The sequence below is a fragment of the Ascaphus truei genome, chromosome 1 (assembly GCF_040206685.1).
Source record: "Ascaphus truei isolate aAscTru1 chromosome 1, aAscTru1.hap1, whole genome shotgun sequence".
Taxonomy (NCBI): Eukaryota; Metazoa; Chordata; class Amphibia; order Anura; family Ascaphidae; genus Ascaphus; species Ascaphus truei.
In genome coordinates this window covers 525,569,917-525,594,539 of record NC_134483.1, presented here as the reverse complement: position 1 = coordinate 525,594,539, position 24,623 = coordinate 525,569,917, and positions in this window count along the sequence as shown.

The window sequence follows — 24,623 nt, the reverse complement described above, 5'->3', positions numbered from 1 at the left end:
AAAGTATACTGCTGCGACACACTTTATTCGAGCAAATAACCAGTTTGTACCTGGCAGATACCTGGAATGCGCCGCTCCTCACCTCTGACAAGCCGTGTTGTATTTGCCTTCCCAGCCATGGTTCATGCCTGGCTGACGGGCGGCTGATCTGTTAAATGATAATGATTAGGATTTAATAGGCTGCAATGCTTCGCGTGTCTACCAGATGGCATAAATTCATGAATTGTAATGCAGTATATATATATATATATACTGTGCAGTATTGAGCCAGCGTGAATAAAATGCTTCAATCCCTGCCTGGAAAATAACGCAATGCACTCGGGCAGAAAACAGTCACAAACCTCAATACACCCGAGTATACCCGAATTCGTGGGACTAGCCGAGCTCGAATAAAGTGTGTCGCCAGTGTACGTGCTCACCACAAACCTGGACCGAACTGCAGGGCTGAGGTGGGGATAGATATACACGACATTAGACAACGAAGCCGGATCCGGGTTGCGAATTCCATGGTCAAACATACTGATGCAGCGGCCGTTATTCGAACACATCACGGTGCCGATTTTGAGTTATCTGCTGTTCCCCATGCAGCATGAACACGACCAATCGCCCCAGGCACCCGCGCTTATCGCGTATGTTTTGTTTGAATTTCATGGATTCTGTTTCTTCCTTTGCAATAAAATGATGAATTGTAATGTGTACAGTACTGTGCTACTATGCTACTGTGCTACTGTGCTACTGTGCTACTGTGCTACTGTGTCAATTTCATGTTTTTAAAAGCCAGAACACTAAAATTCGTTTTTCTGCACTCGCCGCGCTCGCATCTTAGTGCGGGAAGGCTGGAATTCATCCCGCGGTTTCAAATCGGGATTCCGATGTAAATGACGCGTGAAGTGTTTGACTAACGGCCGCTGCTTTAGTAGCCGGGTCAGGACTGGAGAAGGCAGGAGAATCCATGGACAAGCCAGGGTCAGGATTAGAGAAGGCTGGGTAAACGATATCCATGCTGGGGTTCGGCAACAGGATGCTTGAGCGAAGGTGCATCAACGTAGAAAGGAACAGGGACAGGGGATCCAGTGCTTCAGCACAAAACAGCACTCCCTAGTCGGGTACAGCTGTGAGTAGTGGAGGCCATTGGAAGCAGGAGGATGTAGCAGGTAACAAGAACAACGATGCAGGTCTCTGCAAGGAGAATATGCAGCAGGTAACAGGAACACCGATGCAGGCCTCTGCAGGAAGGATATGCAGGAGTAACGGCGGCGGTGCGGCGGAGTCTGCCTGTAACTAGGAGCAATGGCAAGAAGGCCAAGGCAGGACAAACAGAGGTGCTGTGGCAAGCACAGTTACTAGAAAGTCTATGTTCAGCAACTTCCTGGTGGGCGGAGCAGGAGTTAAATAGAACAGACAGCCAATGAGGCAGAGCTGCATAGGAGGCAGCAAGAAGCAGGCTGTAGTCTAATTGCAGGAGCAGGTGATGCTGATTGCAAAAACAAGGGGGGAGTTGTCTAGAAGCTGCAAGGCTCTGTAAGGAAAAGGTTTCAGAAAAAACATGGAGCGGATATCTTACAGTCTGGAACCAGGAAATTGACATTTTATAACTGTTACAATTGATTAAATATGAACAAAATGCATCACATAATGTTTTCCATTAACCAGGAAGTAGAATAAAAGCAAGAAACATCTCATTGTGAAGTTTTAGTACAGGTTATGACATGTAATTGAATCTTCAGGTTTCATTTTTTCAGAGGGCAGAGAGCCTGATAAAAAGAAATGGCTTTTATATGAGAAATATATCACAGACAAACGACTGTGGACAAGAAACTAAAAGCTCTTAATGAGAAGCTGCAACGCATTGTGATCCATGTCAACCCCCTAAAATTGTGATCACAATAAGTAATATACTGCAACAAAACAAACATAAAGATAAGTATTCAGAGACAGAACGCTGGCCTCAGAAACAGGATCGCATAAGGGGTCTATGCTAGTAGCCATCATAAAACGTCTCGCTAGGCCTGTAACGCCGCCAGTTTTGTCAGTGTAGTTATCACAGTATTCAGAAAGATTTTGGAGACCGGCGATAGCTAAATGCTCAAAACTGGTCAGGAGCAGCAATGTGATATTCGCCTTTCTCAAAAGTTGTAACCTGAGGATCTGCAGCGATATGGGCGGGCCAGCTGCACAAAGAGACCCACCTCTACCTGTGCAAATCTCGCCAATGATCGCTGTGTTTTAATAAACATTTTAATACTAGTGTACTAGTGCAGGGGGTCTCTGGAGCAGAAAAACATTGATTTCAGGTCAGGGGATCCCCTGCTTCCCGATACACAGGCCTAGATATGGGGTGACGGTATCTCAAATGCAGTTAAATGTATTGGTCACATGACGCAAGACATTTAAATGCATAGGAGATACCATCACCCCATAACGGGGTCTGTATCTCAGGAAGCAGATGGTTCCCGAACCTGAAATCAATGCGGTTCTGCTCCGGAGACCCCCTGCTCACGTACACTAGTATTTGTTTTTTATTAAAACAACATCATTATCTTTACGGCTAGCCGCTAAGGCAATGAAGGGTTCAACTTCAATAGCCAGTGTTTTGGGGAAGAGTGGGTGTATGAAGGGGGCAGTAGGCCAAGGGTTGGTGGTTAGGCCTGCGGGAAGGTTGTACGGGGAGTTAACCCCTTCACTACTATAACGGTATTAACCACTATGTAATGAAGGGGTTAACCAGTCCCGCTACTCTCCCGTTAGGCCTAAACATCCATCCTTAGGGCTACAACCCCTTTCACCCAATCCCTCTACCCCAATAAAAAAATAAACACAACAGCCATACTACCCACCTCCTCTTCCCCCAACAACCCCCCTCCCTGCCCCAACACATACAGTACAGAAATGGGCAAAATTACTATTTTCCAAATATGGATAATAGCTCATTTGCCCATTCTAAATCAAACATTAGCTAGCCAGCAGAAATACAGTAAATAAAACTTTCTACTTACTCCTGCCATGATGAAGGGTGTCCTCATCATGCCGTTGGTGTCCTTGCTGCCATTGGCAGCAAGAGTACCAGAAAAAAATACAATCTAATGACCCCTAACCCCTTAATCACCTTAGCGGTTAATAAGCCCTATATTAATTAAGGGGTTAACCCACCCTCTTCCGCTATCCACCCGGGAGGCATAACCACCCACACTGGCACAAGTACCCCCACCCTCTACCTATTCTTGGCACAGTGGTACATCATACCCATATTATATGGGCATGATAAGCCACTATAGCAGTCAATGGCCACCCTATTAAAACAATCAAGCACAAGAATACACAACAATTAAAGAAATAAACAAGCACCTTATAACCACAAGAATAAATGAACTATAAAGTCACAACTACACATCAATAAAATAATTCTAACACCAAAACCGCAAAAGAATAAAAATGACTTTCGTTGATGGATTTAACATGGGGTTCTTTGGTTTACAACAAAGAAGATAGAAGATTAAAGAAATGAAGAAAATAATGACAAAAGAAGATAGAATAAGGAGAAAGAAGATGAAAGAAAGAGAAAGAAGATTAGTTAGGTCTCCAGTGGGTAGCAGGGACGGGGGTTAACTCCTTCATTACTCAAGCGGGTATTAACTGCTAAGGTAATTAATTGTTAGGGGCCATTAGATTGTATTTCTTATTGTACTCTTGCTGCCAACAGAGGACATTGGCCTGGAGAATGGTGATGGCAGGGGTAAGTATAAGTTTTATTTACTTTATTTATGCTGGCTGGCTAATGTTTGATTTTAGAATGGGCAAATGAGCTATTATCCATATCTGGATTATAGTAATTGTGCCCATTTCTGTACTGTATGTGTTGTTGGTGGTAGAGGAGGTGGGTAGTATGGTTGTTGTGTTTTTGAATGTTTATTGTGGGTAGAGAGACTCGGTCAAGTTGGCATTTGGCCCTTGGTGGGTGTTAATTCCTAACGGGTGGGTAGCAGGAGGGGTTAACCCCTTCATTATCTTAGCCGTATTAACCGCTAAGGTAATGAAGGTGTTAACTCCACCCGCAACCCCGCCGCAAGGCCTAAACACCTACCAAGGGACAAATACCACCTTCACCCACCCCTGATTCCCACAATAAACATGGCACCATTAGTTAACCCTTTCATTGCCTTAGCAGTTAGCTGCTAAGGTAATGACGTTTCCTGTAAATGTATTTTTCATGCATCTGATTCATGCCAGGGGGCCACCTGTGCTAGTATTAATGTGTATCAGTTCTGGAGATCCCCGGCATCAATCCAATGCAGGAAAAATGCACCTCAGAAGCTTCTTGGCAGCTTCACGTCAACTTTTTCTGGCAATAGGAATTTGGGAGGAAATCGCCAATCTAGAGCCGCGATTAGCCTCGATAAGCTAATCAAGGCTACTAGAAGTGCACAAGTTCCAAAACCTGCCAATAAGTGACTTATCGCTGCTTACTTGGCGATGTGTTTTGAACAACAGCAAAAAATGGAGATTCAGCCCATTTATCGGGGCTTTCTGAATCGCTGTAGACATTTTGGCTGGTATCACCTAAAAGCCTCGATTAGTGGGTTAGGAAGTCTACTAGCATAGGCTCTAAGTTTTTCTCTTATTCCTCCAGATTTCCCTCTACAATCACCTGGGAGCCCAGCTGTGCCGACAGCAGTGAGAATGCACGCCGCTTTCAATGACGTGGCAACAGCTGACCAGCACATCAGTAAACCCTCCCTTTTCCCTATTAGAGACCTACAGTATGTCCATGTTAGCCCTAACATATATCAAAGAGGAAAAATTAGGAGATCTTGCTTCTCTGAATCCCTTCTGTTCTCTGAACATTTATTTTACAATGTATGGGATAGGACTTTATTCCATAATATAATTGCCTACAGCTACTGTAGATCACTAGTAATACTGTGATTATCAACCCTTATATCCTCAGATCAGTAAGAGCAACTTTTTCTCAGCATTATACAGTAGCTAGCCTCAAATAGTACTCATTCTCTAGCCCACAAATCCCATCCATTTACCCACGGCACCTGTCCCTTTAGACTAGCCACAGGCATCTTATATTATTGTTTTTAGATGTTATATTAAAGTGTACAATATTGTTGTAATTGATTAAAAGTTCATTTTAGGTCTATAATTACCCATCTGTATATCTCTGTTGATCATTTATGTACATTTATTAGTTTAATGGTACTCAGAGTGCATACCTTTTCATTGATACATGTTTGTTTTGTTCTAGTATATTACTTACCTACCTATTGTCATGCACCTCCCCAACATTGGGATATGAGTCAATTCATCACTATTTAATCTATTCTGAGGTGGTTTAGTCCTGAGCAGACTGTTTCTTTTTTGCTGTCCCAATAAATAATGTCAAACTAAGAGCAGACTGGAGTGGAGTAAATAAAAAAAATCATTACAGAGCCTCTAATGAATTATAAAATAGTCTTTAAAACCTATTTCTGAGTGCCAATGGAGGATATTTACACACATTATTTTAGAGACATGTACTGTAGTAGTGCTGCTCAAAAATAAAATACTTTCTGTATATTTATTTACCATGTTTTAGAGAATATTATTATTTATTTAAAACACGCCAGCATATTCTATAGCGCAGTACAATAGTGTTGGAGGACAAAAACAATAAAATATCAAACATTAACATTTATAGGTGCAGTAGGTAAGAAGGGTCCTGCATAAAGGAGCTTAAAATGTAAATATGTATTTGTTCTACTGATAAAGTAACATACGTCTTGGCTGGGGTCCAGACTGTGCTATCTAATAAGTGTTAGGGTTTCAGGCAAGAAAATGCAGGTTCTCTGGCTTTATGGACTAGCTTTAATCAGCTGAATGTAGAAGACTTTGTGCAATCAATTCAGGGGTTGCGTCCCACTACCTGTGATTTGGACCAAGGCCCAACACGCCTTCTCTTAGGTTGTGTTGATGTAATTGGCCCAGTATTTTCCAAAATTGTCCTGTGCTCTTTGCAGATGGGGATCTTTCCCAAACCGCTGAAGTAAGCAGTCCTCAGATCCTTCTAAAAAAAAGCTTTCATAAGACCCAGGTTGCATGGCGAATTAAAGGCCTGTATTAAACCTTCTATGGAAAATTATTGAGAAAGTGGTGGCAACCCAACTGGAAAGCTGTCTATCAAGCCAGTAAATGTATGACCCATTCCAGTCAGATTCAGAAGGCAGCATAATACTGAAAATGCTATAGTTCATGTGCTAAATGATCTCTTGATGGCGAGAGACAGATGTGACTGTTCGATCTTAGTACTCCTTGACCTCTCTGCTGCATTTAATACTGTGGACCATGGGATTTTAATGGAGCGTCTGAAGGATTTCTGTCGATTGCGTGGCACAGTTCACAGCTGGTTCAGATCTTTTTTCACTTGCAGGTCACAGAGAGTACCAATACTTCTGGACACCTGTACCCCTGTCATGTGGAGTACCTCAGGATTCTATCTCCTATGTTTTTCACCGTGTACATGTTGCCACTAAGTGACATAATCAGATGGAATGGCCTGGATTATCACTGCTATGCAGATGACACTAAACTCTATTTGTCCTTTGCACCTGGTAAATGAGGACCCATTATCAGTATTTAATAGATGTTAAGCAGATCTCCTAGAGTGGATGAGTGCCAGTTGGTTGAGGTTAAAGATTGATAAGACTGATGTGCTCATGGGGGATGCTCACTTTCAAAAAACATCAAGAATACAGATACAGTAAGTCAAAACACTGGCCTTAAGCTTGGGGGCTCCAAGCTGCTAAACTCAGCCTGTGTGCAGAATCTTGATGTTGTCCTTGACTGTGACTTGACCCTTAAACATTTTTTTTAAATGATCAAATCTTCATTCTTCCACCTAAAGAATATAGCCAGGTTTAACCATTTGATCCTCTCAGAGGATCTTACTATGCTTATCCATGCCTTTGTGTCCTCTCTCCTGGACTACTGCACTGCAATCTACCTTCAGGGAGAAGAGCTGGACCGCCTGCACATGGTGCAGAATGCTGCGGCCAGGTTGTTAATTAATAAGATCCGTTCTTGCCACATGACACCTGGTCTCCGTTCTGTGCACAGGCTACCTGTAAAATGGTGAATTTATTTCAAGATTGGCTTACTGACAATAAAAATCTACATGACCAGGGTCCCAGCTATATCTGAAAGAGCTTCTAGCTCCCTATTCTCCCATTCACTCACTTTGATCTGCAGATGAAGAAATCCTAACAGTTCCCAGAATCTCCTTGACTTCCTTTGGGACATGACCTTTCAGCCATGGTGCTTCCACTCTCTGTCTCATACAGTTTGAGATGCCTACTTTCTGAAATTGAATAAAAACAGGCTCAAGACCTACCTGTTTACCACAGCATTTAATTAATGAACCACAACCTATTCGGCATTAAATAGATCAAAAAGAGAAAAAGAGGCACTCCAGTGGTCTTCCAAAGATTATAAAATGTATTGTACAAGCATCAACGTTTTGGTCCGCTTGCGAAACTTTGTCAATGAACCACAACCTGTTCAGTACCTTACCATCCTATATGGCATCGTTCCTTGTGTATGGTCTCATTTACAGTATAACCTGAAATGTTTTCTTCCTTTTCCCTTTTGTAACTGTTACGTGCTCTGAGACCCATTGGAAAAAAAGCGTTATATAAATAAAGTTTATTATTATTATTATTATTATTATTATTATTATTTTGTTCTATTCTATTTTACTGTGAATAAGTATTTACACTTTTTTTTAACAGTTTTCAATTCGCTCATTTTTTTTTTTTTTGAAACACCAACTAACTTTACAGTATACAGCATTAAATCTGAAATGGAAATTAAAGAGTCTACATTTCTGATTAATTCACTCTCTTTTCTAAATCAATTTGCTAACACATTACCTATTATTGTACAGTATATGCAGTATTGTATCTGGAAAACACACAGTACCAAGTGAATGCATAATTATGTGGGCCTGATACCTTAAAAAGATAAATCTATAGCACTAAACACAGGTGCGTTTTATTTTCTTGTTGGCCAATTCCATGGAACCAAAAACAGTTTGGAATGTATTATTTATTATTTAAAAAAAATTCAAACTTGTGTTTTTGTGTTTGGCTAGAGGTAAATACATTTATATTAAAGCTGTATCTACTGGGTATTACAATAAAAGCAGATTGTTTATTTTAAAACCGTCAATGTTACAGAACCAAGATTAATAGAAACTATGCTGAGTTTTTATTCTTAAACAGCTTGAAAAAAAGAAAAAACAGAAATAGATTTTCCCCAGTGGTTCACATTTTTCTTTCTCTTTACTCTCTTAAACCTCTCGTCAATTATCTTTTTCTACATTATTGTTGCTTGTCTTTGTGTTCCTTTCATTTGTAGCTTTTTTCTCAATTGGCTACATTTATAGCATTCACTTTGAAGAACTACAGATTACTTGTTTAAGGGCCACTGATACTGTACAGTACAAGATAAAATAATTTGGTTTAATTTCAATATTAACATGTTCATCTCTATTCTGAAGACTTTTTCATTTTTTTTTTAATCAGCCAGTATCTTGCACCAGTATTGCACACACTCACACTAAAATAATTAAGATGCACAATTTAAATCCGTTGATAGGATTATTTTTGGATAGCAACAAGTTAACATTTTAATAACGTGGATGACTGCATTTCAAGTAAGACTTATTTTTCAGGTGTACAGTAAACATCGGTTAAATGTAACTATTTTTGACATATGTTATCCCCAGAAAAATATTACCAGTTATGTGATGTAGGTCGTTTCCCAATTATTTAACATACCAGGATGTGAGAGTCGAACTGTTGCAGAAAGACTTAAAAAGTTACCATATGTAGATTAAGGTGTAGTCGTTGGAGGAGTAAGTTTAATAATGAAAGAAGGAGTGGCTCAGTGAGTAACGACACTGACTGGCACTGAGTTCAAGGGATCATTGTTCAATTCCTGGTGTCGGCTCCTTGTGACCTTGGGCAAGTCCTTTATCTCCCTGTGCCTTTGGCACCAAAAACATAGATTGTAAGCTCCACGGGGCACGGACAGTGTCTGCAAAACGTCTCTGTAAAGCGCTACGTAAAACTAGCAGCGCTATACAAGAACATCCTATTATTGTTAATGACAATTTTATGTACCTATTCACGTAGCGTATTGATCCTATTTCTTACTGCTAAAGTCTGCCTTATAAAAAAAAAATACCACTACTTTAAAGCCACCTGAGAAATATGAAGGGCCTATTTACTAAAGTCTCCCAGATATCAAACTGGAGCAAAATCAACATAAAAAAACAGCACCAGATCTATCATGGTAGAGACATCCTATAGAAAGCAATGTTCACTTTCATAAATCTGGTGCAGCTACAGTATTTTACATTGGGTTTGCTCAAGTTTTGCAGCCACAGAGAGACCAAATAATCATTTTTTAAACATTCACCAACTGAGAAAGTCTTTTGCAAGTAATGTTTGTTCGACTTCATCCTACAGATGCAGCGACCGTTATTCGAACACTTCAAGCGTTGTATACCTCGGAATACCCATGTCATGGCGCGGGATTTCTTCCAACCGTACCGCCTTAAGACGTGATTGCAGGTGAGTGCAGAAATTGGCATTTAGTGTTCTGGTTTTTAAACACCTGAAATTGACACAGTAGCACAGTAGCACAGTACTGTACACATTGCAATTCATTCATTTCATTGCATTTAATTGCACACAATCCATGAAATTCAAACAAAGAAACCGCGATAAACACATGTGCTTGGTGCGATTGGCCTCGTTAATGCCGCATGGAGTACAGAAGCGCACACAAAAACGGCTCCGTGATTTGTTCGAATAACGGCCGCTGCATCTGTATGTTTGATATTTCTTCTTACTGTTAATTAGTGTCAATATGACAAGAAAAAAATGTATCTCTATCCAAGCTTTTTATTTGATTTGTGGAAATATATGGTGTACAGTAGTACTAAAGCTAAATCTATTGCAAAGTTATTGAGTCAATTCTCAAGAAAAAAACTGGATAGTTTATTAAAACGCATGACAATTTGTCACTGACCTCACTTTAGATTTTAAATGAACAAATGACATACTGTAGTTTACAAATTAAGTGAAGTTGGAAGATCAAGTTTTAAAAACAAAATTTGAAAAATGCTAAATGACAGCAACAGTTAATGCATAAACACTACAAGATACAGGGGTATCTTCCAAAGTAGAGTGTGCAGTAATTGTCCATGTGTAATGATTATCCATGACATGAAAGGTAATTATAGAAGATTGGATTTTTTTTTTACCCAGAATTCTTAGAAGGCAATTCTCACATATGTTGTCTCACAGGGATAAACTAGGCTGAAATGTTCTGGCTTTCAGCTATAGAATTTATGTAAACACATTAATGGAATTGACAATTACAGACTGCCCAAAGCCTCCTTCCGAAGAACACAAGAAAACAAAACTTGGCTCTCACCAGAAACTGTTTAATGAGGATCTGATCTTCATGGCTTCTGCATCAAACTGGACCAATTATTAGATTGCCGTTCACTTCTCCTGCATGGTAGCTAAAAAAAATAGTATATTCATTTATTTGTTTCACCCGTACGGGTTGTCAACAAACAGCAACAGATTAACATCCAAATCATTCTGACCAGGGAGCCAGGAAAACAAAATTCCTCATAACAAAATGTTCTATTTAATAGACTTGACATGAGGCAAACTGCACCTTACCCAGCTGGGATGACATTATTCATTGCACTGCAGAAACAATAAGGATATATCAGATTAACCCTTGTTACCTCTTACCAGCAGCCTCAATGAATTTAGAGGTATGTTAAACTGCTGTATTACCTTTATTTATTTTGAATTTGTCTAACGCGCTAATCACCACGAAACACAATACTAGAGCATGTCTAAGAACTTAGGTAGGACACCCATCCCAGACCTACAACCGGGACCTACCGAAAGAAAACATATAAGGGAACATCGAGGACAAAGCTTTTGTTATGGAAGTATGAAAAATCTTTTTCTAGAGTTATAGTATACAGTGGAGTGTTTAACATTTCTCATTTGAGAAAAATGAACAGTTTTTCCTTTTTATTAATTCAAAATAATAGCGGATTTATGTAGAATAAATTAATACTATTATGACTTGATGTGGACAGAAATATAATTGTTTCAATTTCTGTAAGTCTAAACTAATTCAACCACTTTACCTTTGATTTATAAAGCCCCAGCAGGCTATCCATCAAATGTTCTGAGTGAGTCTGCACTTATTTCATAGCTTGCACAGCGCTTGATGTAATACGTTTATTGTACATTAGATCTCTTACATTGGCAAATAGGTTCCACATTGTTTCTTTTAAAGCTGCAGAGCAAGCAATATCCTACATGTGTTTTTTTCATAAATCCGTTCTTTATTATAAGAAAATACAGTACTTGTAGCATTTGTTTTTAAACAATTCTGAATTATATTTTTAATGTATCAAAATGTAACAAACTTTTTTGTTTCAACCATTTACAAAGTCACATCCTCTGCCTCTTCTGAAACAGGCTCTGACACACCCCTTTTTGTGCCCTGCACTCTCTCCAGCAGTGCACCAATTGTATCTACACTGGCGACACACTTTATTCGAGCTCGGCTAGTCCCACGAATTCGGGTATACCCGGGTGTATTGAGGTTTGTGACTGTTTTCTGCCCGAGTGCATTGAGGTATTTTCCAAGCAGGGATTGAAGCATTTTATTCCCGCTGGCTGAAATACTGCACAGTATATATATATATACTGCATTACAATTCATGAATTTATGCCATCTGGTAGACACGCGAAGCATTGCAGCCTATTAAATCCTAATCATTATCATTTAACAGATCAGCCGCCCGTCAGCCAGGCATGAACCCAGGCTGGGAAGGCAAATGCAACGGGGCTTGTCAGAGGTGAGGAGCGGCGCATTCCAGGTATCTGCCAGGTACATACCGGGTATTTGCTCGAATAAAGTGTGTCGGTGCAGTAGTGACTTCCTGATCACATGATCTTCCCCAAATAACTTTGCATCTTTGGTACTCTGAGATGAGTCTTCGCCGATCGATCACAGCATAACAGATAAATCTGCAACTTAGTTAAATACTTATCATTGTGTGGATTGTATTGATGCACATATTAAAGGCATTTTTTCTTAAATAGCAGATTAGATTGTTGCTTTAAAACGTATGAAATGCTCTAACTTTGATCTAAACCCCATTAGCACCAAAGGGGTTCATTTGTTTTTCATTTACAATAGTCGCTTCATAATAAGAAACCTAAATATGTACATTTTCATTTTCCATTTTTCTGCGTACGGAAGATAAATACATCAATAGACAAAGAGGCCCCAATGCTACATCCAACATGAACAATTGTTTAGTTCAATATTACAGTATCTGTTTTTTCTTCTCATAAGTCGGGGTCATTTAGTTTAATCTTTTGGCCAAAACATTTAAAGCTTGCAATCATGTAATGGTAAACCCCCCTCAGCAGGTCCTACACTATAAATATTTCAATATTTTCTATTTCTTCCACTGCATAGAGATAAGAGGAAATAAAACAACACTATAGCCAACAGCATGGGATGCATAGCATGTATGCAGTTTCCAAAGGCTTAAAATTAAGAAACACTCTATGAGCTACTGTATGATCTTCAGAGCAGTTCAAACTTGTTAAAAAAACAAAAGTGCCTTAATGAATATAGTGAAAAAAATCTAAAAAAATCAAGTGCAAGAAAAAAATGTGTACTTCCCATGCTTGTGGCAACAGCAACTGTTCTCTCCACGTCTCTCATGGAGGAAGACATGTCTCCATAGACTGCTCGTTCACATGTGTATGCTAGGACCTACTAATTAAAAGTGAGAAGAGTGAGCTTAAAATTATAGAGGAGGGGTCACATATTTCTGCCTCCCAAATTTTTTTGTTATCAACCAGAACAATAGCCCAGGAAAGCACCTGCAGGAAATAGCAGACAATCACAGTCTTCCTGTATTTGTGTTGTTTTTGGGGTGGCAGTAGGGGGGGAGGGCTTAATGTGTTTGTGAGGGTAGTGGGGGTGGGGTTTATTTTGGTGGAGTTGGATGTTGGTGAGTGTTGGTGTTGGTGATCGGGGATATTGTTGAGGTGTTGGTGATGGTTCTTTGGGGATAGTGTTTGGGTTGCTGAGTGAATGTGAGTGTTGGGGGGTTGTAAGGGGTAGAGGGGGTGGTGGATGAATGCGTGAGGTGTTTTTTTATATTTTGTCAAGAAAAATACTAACTTTATTTTCAACTCTTGTTTGCCGTATTTGTATTACCATATATGAGTGTTTGACGGGGAGTTGGTTGGTGTGTAGGTAAGGTTTAAAACATTTTGGAAGGGTGTGGATACATGTGATAACCAGTTTTAACACAATAGTGTTAGCCCTCTAATATTCCCATGCACAGCTACAATTACTCTTGAAATAATGTACCTTGCAGGTAAATATACTGGAACTGTCTCCCCCTCCCCACAAATCCAATAGTAAATCAAGTAATGTCTGTTAATTGAGAATATACATGAGGGAGGTTTTATTATTTTAAATGTACTGTATGCTGTAATGCATGTGTGGACAACTTCCGCCTGCCATGACACGCATACGCGAACCCAAGTGATTTGAATAGGCGCTAAAAATCTCAGAGAAAGCAAAGTGATGAAAAAATAACAAGAAGTGTAAATCACAAGATACAATACTTCTCAACCTTCCGGGGAATATGCAGAGATTCCCTATAAAAGCAGTCTTGGTCCGGGGGGAGAAGGGAGCGATTGGATCAGGAAACACACCAAAAAAATTTAAAAATAAAAACAATAATAGTGCAGTATGTCAATACAATCAGGGATAAAAATGTATTATCTTGGCTCTGCAGAAATTCCTACTTACGACACGTAGGATAAAGGTAAGCAGTGTTCTGACTCAGTCAGTATAGATGTGATGTGGTTCAATTTCCAATGCAGGAAAAGGAATCAGGATCAGGAGACTTTAAACGGGGACCATGTCACTGTAGTATACTCGGATCCCAACCGGATGGAGTGTGCATGTAATCACACAAGCAAGAAAGATAGGTAATGTACTTACAATAAGTACATACAATATGTACGCAAAAGGGTATCGTGAGGCAGTAGAGTGCTGGTTCTTGGTGGTACAGTCTCTTCCGTCTTCCCTCTAACTCCAAATCCCCGCCGATGGAGTGGCGTCTGACGTCACTTCCAGTGAAGGGGTGACGGCCTGATCCAATCGCTCCCTTCGCCCCCCGGACCATGACACGCATACGCAACATTGTACTGAATTTTATTATGCAGAAAGGTTGCAACATGTAAAACAATTTTTATTTCCCTTAAGAAAAGTTGAATTATCTAACACTATAGCAGACAAATAAAATGACAAAAAATAGTGTCTATAAACATTATTTGTACTGTTAAGTTCTTGTGCCATTCAATATCCACACCATGGCCATGAACAAAGATATTCAATGTGCATATGCGGATAAATACTGAATTGAAATTAACATAAATAATACCCACTAAACCACAGTTTAGTCCAATTTTCTCTACTTACTTTTGGATACAAATGGAAGTACATCATGCCACTATGTCACTTGATAAAGACCTCTGAGGTCGAAACGTTGTGTCTGCTCAAATGAATGAGTTTAGATTTTCAAATCCGTTGTGCTCTGTGTTCCTTCTGCTACTGATCTAGGACTGTAAACAGGCTTTCGTTCAAGCACGGGAGCACCGGTAATTGTATCATTGGTATACTTTTCTAGGTTGCAGCATTCACTTCATATGTCTGGATACAAATGGCCCCAGCATTTATTGAATATACAAGCAAACACTACCAGCTAAAATAATAATGAATACATCAACCCAACTATTACACTGAATATGCTGGTCACTGGCATGGAGGCCAAGTGGGCAAGTCAACCATAACAAACTAAAGGTTAGCACAAAAAACAAACAGCATAATTAGATGCATTGTGGCTACCATCCCATGTCCTATTTAAAGCTAAGCGTAACTGCAAACATACCGCATGTCAAAACTGGCAAGGACACCCCACCACTAAGAAAGGCAGTGTACCCTAAAATTTGCTCCGAACCCAAACAATGCCATCACCCTTTCAACACTGTCCTGTAATCCCATAAAAAAATATCCAGACCAATCTCAGTGGTTGAAGGACTGGCTCAGTGAGTAACGGAACTGAGTCTGAAAACAATGACACAGAGTTTGAAGCAACAGAAACTAGTTCAAATCCAAGTTTCAGCTCCTTAGGAGCAAGTTACTATCTCCCTGTGTTTCAGGCACCAAAAACAAGATTGTAAGTTCTACAGGGCAGGGCCTACTGCCTGCTAAATTATATGTACAGAGCTGCGTTCAATGTTAGCATTACACAGTAAAAAAATATTATTACCACTACCAAAGCTATAAAGTAAAGTGAAGCAAGGGATCCCAACAGAAGAGCACTCCTGGATAAAGTAATTTTATTCTAACATGCGGGTGTACATGTGCTTCACCCGGCTTTTTTCAAGCATTATCAGGTGAATGCGCACCACACGGGGGGGGGGGGGGGGGTTAGAGGCAGGGGAAAAAAATCACACGTGGGCAGCCGAGTGCTATGGAGTGTCTCTAGAGCACGGGCCAGATACAGTGACTCCTTCTGAATTTGTGAAAATGTTATTTATTAATAATTGAGAAGTAAGAGATGCATGAATTACACTGTGTGGAATACTGATATACTGAGCGTCAGGTTACTATGGAACCTATATGGAACACATGTGTCATTGAATTTCTGCGCATGCGTGCTTTATGGAACCTGTCTGAAAAACATATGCATGTAATTGATTTTCAGTATGCATGCATGTTACAGGTAACAGATTTTTTGTGAGACCATCTATTACGGGTAGCAGACTTGAAGAAAGACCATTGTGAAGTTTTTGATATGAAGGTTAATAGGAGGATTTCTGCAGTTTATATGTACTGTCCCATGAAGACTCTGACTTGTCAGCATCATAGGAAGATTCACATAACATCATAGGTATAGTTTACTCAGAGACCAAGACTTGCAGCTCAATCGATTGCACATACAGATGTAGCCAGACTTATTTTCCCATGACCGCGAGAAACTAAGTGTAAATCCCCAGTATTTATTTTAGTTTTGCAGATGCAGTAACTGGGAATGAGCTACGAATAAGTTGAGGCTGCAAAAATGAAGTTAAGCATCGGTATGATATACTATTAATTCTAACGTAACTCACCACTTACAGTATTCACAAAAACTTGTAAAGTATGAATTAGTTTTATTACAGTAAATTACAGTTTAGAGATTAATAACAAAAATGTTGTGAAATAATAGAAACTTATTGTGCAATTTCACTTAAAAATTATTGTGACAATGTCATTTCTTAATAATCGAGATGAAATAGATGCATTAATTACACTGTGTGGAGCACATACTAGTGATAACTTTTTATGGAAGTCATATACGTGTCATTATATTTGTGCACATGCATATTCTTTTCAACCTGGTTGAAACCCATATGCGTGTGATTGAATTTCTGTGCATGGATGTTCTATGTAATCTGGTTGAAATATATAATCTTGTCATTGAATTTCTGTGCATGCGAACTATATGTAAGAATTGTATGGAACGCATGTGAAGTACAGGTATTAACATTTGAATGTATTCAAATGTAACACACCACTTATTCCCCATAAAAAGTATTTTAAAATATTAATATGTATTTTTCATTCGACAACAGTCAATGATTTTGTGAAAAATACAATAATACACATTTTTTCGCTCTTCCAAATATACAATCTTCTTTAATTAACATCTTAAGTAATTGACTTTAAAGTGCTTTAAAGACTAAATTTTGCTTCACTGGCGTCTCTCCGTTGCCATGGTAACACTCCACTACCTCCTGGTATGTGGCATGTCAGCTTCTCCCTGTTACTATTGAGACCATCATCCTCAAATCAACGTGGCATATACCCTTGTGCCATGACGTCAGGCACTCTCCGAGCCAATTATCATCCTCTCTGCTGTCTTTTCTCCTTCTATGGATCGTTGGCTTCCTCTTGTTGTCATGTCGCCCATCGGATCCAATTAGACGTCTAGCCGGTCATCACGTGAGACTACGCAATGGCGTCACCCTCTGCATTTAACAGCCGCTTTGACTTGTAATAATTTACAGGCTGCATTTTTTATGGACTTCTCCATGAGTATAACATTCTGTTCTGCTTAATTTGCATTTTATGGTTTCATTACTGGCATCTGGTAACAATTAATTTTGGGGAATCTCAATTCATTACCACTGTGACAATCAATGGGTAGAGGGTTTGGGGGGTGGGTGTAGTTGCTCTGGGGAGGTGGTTAGGGCTCCTAGGTGGGTAGAAGGAGGGGGTTAATAACCGCTAAGGTGATTAAAGGGTCACAGGTCAGTAGTTATAGTTAGTTTTTTTATTTTACTGTTGGTGCCCAGTGAAGAGGAGGAGTATGAGGACAGCCTTCATCCTGCCAGGGGTAAGTACAACTTTAATTTACTATATGCTGGTGAGTAGTGCTTGCAGTGCAGCCAGGATCACCATCCAGCAACAAAATAGATAGATTCAAAAAAGAAAAACCTGCAGCACTCACCAGAATTTATCAGTAATATATCACGTTTATTTAATCTACAAGCATCAGGGGTAAACACAAGAACATTTTTTCTTGTGTTGATCCCGTGATGCTTGTAGATTAATTAAACCTGATATATTATTGATAAATTCTGGTGAGTGCTGCACATTTTTCTTTTTTGAATCTATACACATACACAATGTGCAATAGAAAGTACAGCTCAAACCCGTTATAGCGCGGTCATCGGGGGCCACCCGATCCGCGCTATTTTTTTTAAAAATGGCCGCCGCGCGCCAGATCGGGAGGGAGGGAAGAGGTGGCCGGCAGCCCTACACGTCCCCCAGCAGCCACCGTAACTTCCCCTAGCCTCACATCCCAAGTAGTCCACACCAATTCCCCCCCCCCCACCAGCCACGCTCTGATCAAACCCCCAGCCAGCTCCGCTCTGACCACCCCCTCGCCAGACCCGCTCTGAGCAACATAGCCAGCTCCGCTCCGACACCTCCCCTCCCAATGCCAGCTCCGCTCCCCCCCTCCCGATGCCAGCTCCGCTCCGACACCCCCCTCCCGATGCCAGCTCCGCTCCGGGGTGTGAGTTGCCACCACGGCAGAAGTATGAGCCCTCGGCCTCCGCACACACTAACCTCGCTTCTCCTGCAGCCGGAACGTGCAGTGCAGCACCAGTCCAGAGCTGCACTAGTACGGGGCCAATGTCAGGTTTCTGAGTGCGTTCTCCGCCATACTCATCCCGGTCCTTATCACTGCCAGGGTCACGCTAGCCAATGGGCGCGCATGTGCAAACCGGCTACCCAGGAGCACAGTGCCACTGCCTGTCACCAGCTCCCCAGGATCACCGGACCTGGGTGTGATCTGGGAGCATGCCCGAGGTACCGGCACTCACCTCGCAGCCCCTGCAGGTGGCACATAAGGTACAGCAGCGGGTCAGAACCGCATGAGTATGGGGCGAAGTTCAGGGTGCCGAATGCCTGCTTTGGCATGGTCATCCCACCCTTGCTCACTGCTGAGGGGAACAATGCACACACTTCCACATACTTACATACTATAAATATAGACGTGCTAATATTAAGAACAGTACAATTCTAACATGAGTTCATGTCCATTGTTGTGCAATACACACATACACACACACACAGACGCACACTTACACACACACACTGACATACTATAAATAGTTCAATACAAATATGAAAACCATTATAAATCAACCATTTAATTGGTTTAAAACCATTTAATATTATATATATAGTGTGCAGTGTGCTGTGAGTGTGAAGTGTGCTGTGAGTGTACAGTGTGCTGTGAGTGTGTACAGTGGACTGTGAGTGTGTGTAGTGTGTTGTGAGTGTGCAGTGTGCTGTGAGTGTGAAGTGTGCTGTGAGTGTGAAGTGTGCTGTGAGTGTACAGTGTGCTGTGAGTGTGTGCTGGGACTGTGAGTGTGTGTAGTGTGTTGTGAGTGTGTGCAGTGTTCAGTGTGCAGTGTTCAAATTTATTTATTTTTAAAAATATATATTTTTTATTTTTTTTAATTTGGGGTCCATGCTCACACCGCGTTATAAGCGATCCGCGTTACAGCGGATCGCGCTATAACGGGGTTGAGCTGTAATATCAACCCTAAAAAGTTTTTTAAGTACCTTAATAACAAAAAATGAGAAAAGAAAATATGGACCCTTTCAGTGTGAGATGGGCAGGCAGATTATTGGAGATAAGGAAAAAGCAGAGGTACAGTATTAAACAAATTATTTGCCTCTGTGTTTACAAGGTAAGAATCAATTTCAATAGTGTCGTAGGAGGAAGCCACAACCTCTATATTAATGAACAATTGGTTAACTGAGGAAGAAGTTCACTTTGGCCAATGTAATTTTTATTTTTATTTAGAATTGTTTTTTTAGTGGTGTTTTAAATAGTTTATTTCAGGAGGGGGGATTGCTTTTTAATAGTGGCTTCCTTTTGGTACAGTAGTTAGATTTTGTTGGATGGTGTTTACTTTGAGCTTTCATTTATTTATTAATGATTATGTTTTGGTGTTTTAATTGTGAATTGTGGTCTTTATTTTGGATTGGATTAATAGATTATTGGTAATTTTAGTTCTGTTTACTTCTTGATTAGTTTTTATTTTCTCATTGTTTGGATGGCATAGGAGATTGTTTGTGATTGTTTCTTTTATTTTGACCATTAACTAGCATAGTGTTAAATGATGCACAGATTATATGGGCATCATGTACCCACTGTGCCATTCAATTGTTTTTTTGGCATTTGTTATCTATTTAATTGGCTATGTCCTGTATTTTATTTTGCTATGTTGTGTGTTTTATTATGATATGTGCTGTGTTTTATTTTGATATGTGCTGTATTTTATTTTGCTATGTGTTGTGTTTGATTTGGCTATGTAATGTTTTGTATTTGGCTATGTAATGTTTTTTTAATTGTGCCTGTTTGTATTAATTCTTCCCCATTTCTTGGTTTATTTGTCAATCATGCCCATATTATATGGGCATGATGTACTCACTATACTGCTGCGCCCGCATTTATTCCAAAACTTCTCGGAGCCATTGTCATTGCATCTCCCCTATTCCATGCACTATAAATTTGGCATCCCCCGTGATCATGCCGCATGCGCGCCGCCCAGCACCTATGGTTGATCTGCAGTTGATCTGTTTAATTACTGGTTTTGGATTTAATTGGGGGCAATTCTTCGCGTATCTGCCAGGTGGCAGATATTCATGAATTGTAATGAATTCTAATGTGTACACTACAGTATGAAAAGAAGAGCAAGCCTAGCAAAAGCATTGATTAATAAATAATACATATATAAATGTGATGACACGCATACAGTATGCGTTTCAGCAAGGTTCCAATCCGCATGAGCGGAAAAAATATTTTATATTCAGAAGAAGATGCGACGTTATATTTTTGTAATACTGTACTTCTTTTCCCTTTATTATCCTGTATACAGTACAGTACTGTATGCGTCCTTATATTTTTTATGTTTATGGCTAAGGAGCCTCAGAATACTGTATACAGTATGAACTCATAACGTTAATCTCTGCTTCAAATATAAATCTTCAGATTACAATTACTGTACACACACAGACTTGCAGAACTATACGGCTGTACAGTAGGTTGAATTGCTATTAGACTTTTAAGACAACAGCTTGCGATCGCCCATTTAAGTTTCTAGACGGTATTGCAGACAACGCTAAAATGGAATTTTCTGTGCCTGATAGAAAATCGATAGAAACCCGAGTCAACTGCTATACGTTTGGAAAACATAGCGCATCATAACCCAGTATTCAGAGCGGTACGCCGGGTGAGGTTTGAGAATAAAGGCTGGCGCCTCTGTACCAATGAATGGGTGAAGGGGGGGGGGGGTTAGTTGCCTGGGGAGTGTGGTAGGCCTCCTGGGTGGGTAGTGGCAGAGGGTTGGTTAACCCCTTAATTACTATAGCGGTTATTAACTGCTAAAGTGATTAAGGGGCTATGGACGTTAGATTGTATTTTGCTATGTATTTTTTCTGGCAACGGAGGACATGGACCTGCAGTAAACTTATAAGGATGCCTTTTATATTGCAAGGGTAAGTAGAACGGTTTTATTTACTTTATTTATGCTGGCTAATGTTGTGTTTAATAATGGGCAAATAATCTATTATCCATATCTGGATATTAGTTATTTTGGCCATTACTGTACTGTATGTGTTTTGGTGGTGGAGGTGGGGGGGGTATATTGATTTAAATGTAGGCCATATTTTATTTTTTTTAAATACAGGATTGGTACCTCAGGCCTGCGGGGACACACGGAGACCACCGGAGGACCACCGGATGCCCACGGGACCCGCCCGAGAACCACCGGACACCTACATGTACCACCTGAGGACCCACAGGGGACACCCACAGGGAATAACCATGGGCCCCCACAGACACCTGTGGGAACCACCGGAGGTCTCCCAGACACTCGTGGGGATGACCCAGGGACACCCAGACACCCGTGGGGACCACCTGTTGACCCTATTGGGGCCCGCGCGGACCCGTTAGGACCACCTGGATTTCACGAAGCCTAGTGGGGAACAACCGGATGCCCCCAGACACCCGTCGGTACCTCCCAGGATGCACTGTGAGGCCCGCTGACACCTGTCAGGGCCACCCGGGGACCCCCGATGGCCTGGGGTATTAATCGTGTGTGTAAAATAAATAGATTTTTTTTTTATGTGGGGACACAGGTGGTGGGTTGTGTATTGTTGTTTATTAAATATTGTAATGGTTTATTGGGTGCCTAGGACGGGGTTAGTGGGGTTGTTGTGTGTATTTTTCTAATTGTGGGTAGCGGGGGTGGGTGAAGGGGGTATTGTTCTCAAGAATGGTTGGTTAGGCCTACCGTGTGGATAGTGGGAGGGGGGTAGTGGGGCAGGGTGGGTTAACCCCTTAATTAGTATAGAAGTTTCTAACCACTGAGGTGATTGAGGTGTTAGGGGACATTAGATTGTCTTTTTGTATTCTTCTGTATTGTTTGTTGCAACAGAGGACATGGACGGTGATGAGGATGAGGACAGCCTTCATCGTGGCAGCCTGGCAGGGGTGAGTGCAAGATTTATTTATTTTATTTATGCTGCTTAATGTTGTATTTTAAATGGACACATACACTATTATCCATATGTGGATAATAGTAATTTTGCCCATTATTGTACTGTATGTGTTAGGGGGCTGAGGCAGCGGTGTATTTATTTTAAATATTTATTTATGTATCTTTTTGAGGGCACAGGATTGGTACCGCAGACAAGCGGTGCCCATGGACACCCACGGGGAGCACCCAAGGGCCACCGCCAGCCTAAAGTATAATTCCTGTGCATAAAAAAAATTAAGATTTTTTAAGTATGTTAGGGGGGTATAGGGGTTGTTGGGGGTACAGGGTGGGTGTGTTGTGTATTGCATTGTTTATTGGGGACAATTGCCCCCAATAAACATGCTATTGTGCCTTAACCACTTCATTGCCTTAGCGGATAGCCGCTAAGGTAATGAAGCTACTTTAATGTATTTTTTTTAATAGTGTGAGGGAGCAGGGAGATCTCCTGAACTGACCCGAGTTACAGGCCCCAGTTTGGGGCATCAGATGCCAGTGTCTCTGCCATTTTTAAAGCGTCCGCAGCTCAGGACGCGGGACATGTAAATAATGTAGATACCGGCACTCCATATCTGGGCCTATAACTCGGGAAGCAGGGGGCCCCCTGAGGCTGAAATTAATGCGGTTCTGCTCAGGAGACCCCCTGCTCCCGCACAATATTAATGCAAATTATTTTAAAGCAGCTTCATTATCATAGCGGCTATCCGCTATGATAATGAATTATTTTTTATTGTGATGTGTGTTTTGATACTAGTGTACATGGGCAGGGGTCTCCTGAGCTGAACAACATTGGTTTCAGTCTCGTGGACCCCCTAATTCATGAGATACAGGCCCTGTTATGGGGTGTCAGTATCCCCCTGCAAGATTTAAATCCCCCGGTCACATGACGCGGAAGCTTTAAAAGCACAGGGGTTACCGGCACCCCATGCCTGGGCCTGTATCTCATGAAGTAGGGAGTCCCAGAGGCTAAAAGCAATGAGTTTCAGCTCAGGAGACCCCCTGCACATCTACACTATTATTAAAATGTATATTTATGCTTCTCGATCGCCTGTAAGAGCCGTGCACGGAGATGGTAGCTGATTAACCAATTTCTGAAAATCTCTATTATGTTTTCTCTAGACAAGTGTAAAGAAACATTCACACATTTGCCCTTGTAGCTTTATTTATTATCTGTTGAAACCTACGGTAAACATCATTCCAATCCATTTTATACAGTTCATAAGTTATTATAAACATGTGAAAATTAGATATTCATCTAAACATCAAGCATCAGGAATTTCACAATATCTAGAATTATATTATAATTGCAAACAGCAAATGTCACATTAGCACATTGAGGAATATGTGTTTCAAAATGGTGCAATTTGCTCAAAAACATGGGGCAAGAATTTTTATTTGTATCAATTTGCACCTTTACATATGTATGATGCCTATTAATCTTGCTTCTTATATTATATTTTGAAACGATATAGAAAAACAAAACTAGTTCAGTCAAAAAATATGATACATCTCATTATATTTTACTGGAACATTATATCCCTAACTATTCCCTAAAATTATTTCCAAAACCGCTACAGTAACTGGAAGAGAGATGCAAGGTTTTTACAAAAGTTCATAAAAATGTTTGCAAACTTGGTGTGTCCAAAGAATTTGCAAGGTCACATGACCTATGGGCAGGGGACAAATGCAAATATTATCAGCACTTTGCAACTTCTTGTATTTCAATTATTTACTTGAACAACTGGCTCAGGGAGCTGTTTGTGATCTTTAAATCCTACAATTGCTATCTACATGTGTGAAAGAATACAAGAAAAAACAATATTTAGAAGAAAGTTTTTCCGTAGAGTACAGTATATTCCATTGTGCAAACAGAGTGGTTTGAAAAAAAAGAAAGACCAAATACTGTATGCACATTGCCTGAGGGGCACAGGCAGAGGAATATCTAATGAAAACAGCATATTGATAAACAAGAGCAGCAGATAGTAAAAAATGTACAGCACATGTTAAATTCAACTAGAAAAATAACACGTTGATTTCCTGGGGCTAATAAAGAATAGGTAAAGAACACAGCCACTAGGGAAATGTGGTGCTTTTAGCATGACATTTCGCCTGAGCTACTGTACTGGTTTTATCTTTTGTCACAAAAGATTAAAACTACAACAGGAATCCTTAAAATGTATTAATGTTGATACTAACGCACTGTACAGTACAAGAGTATTTTTCTTACTATGAACAGGCCTCAACCAAACAAAACTACTTGGATAACAGATACTGAGTCAGAGTCTGATCTATATATAAGACTGAAATAATGTTTGTGTGTGTATTTGTTCC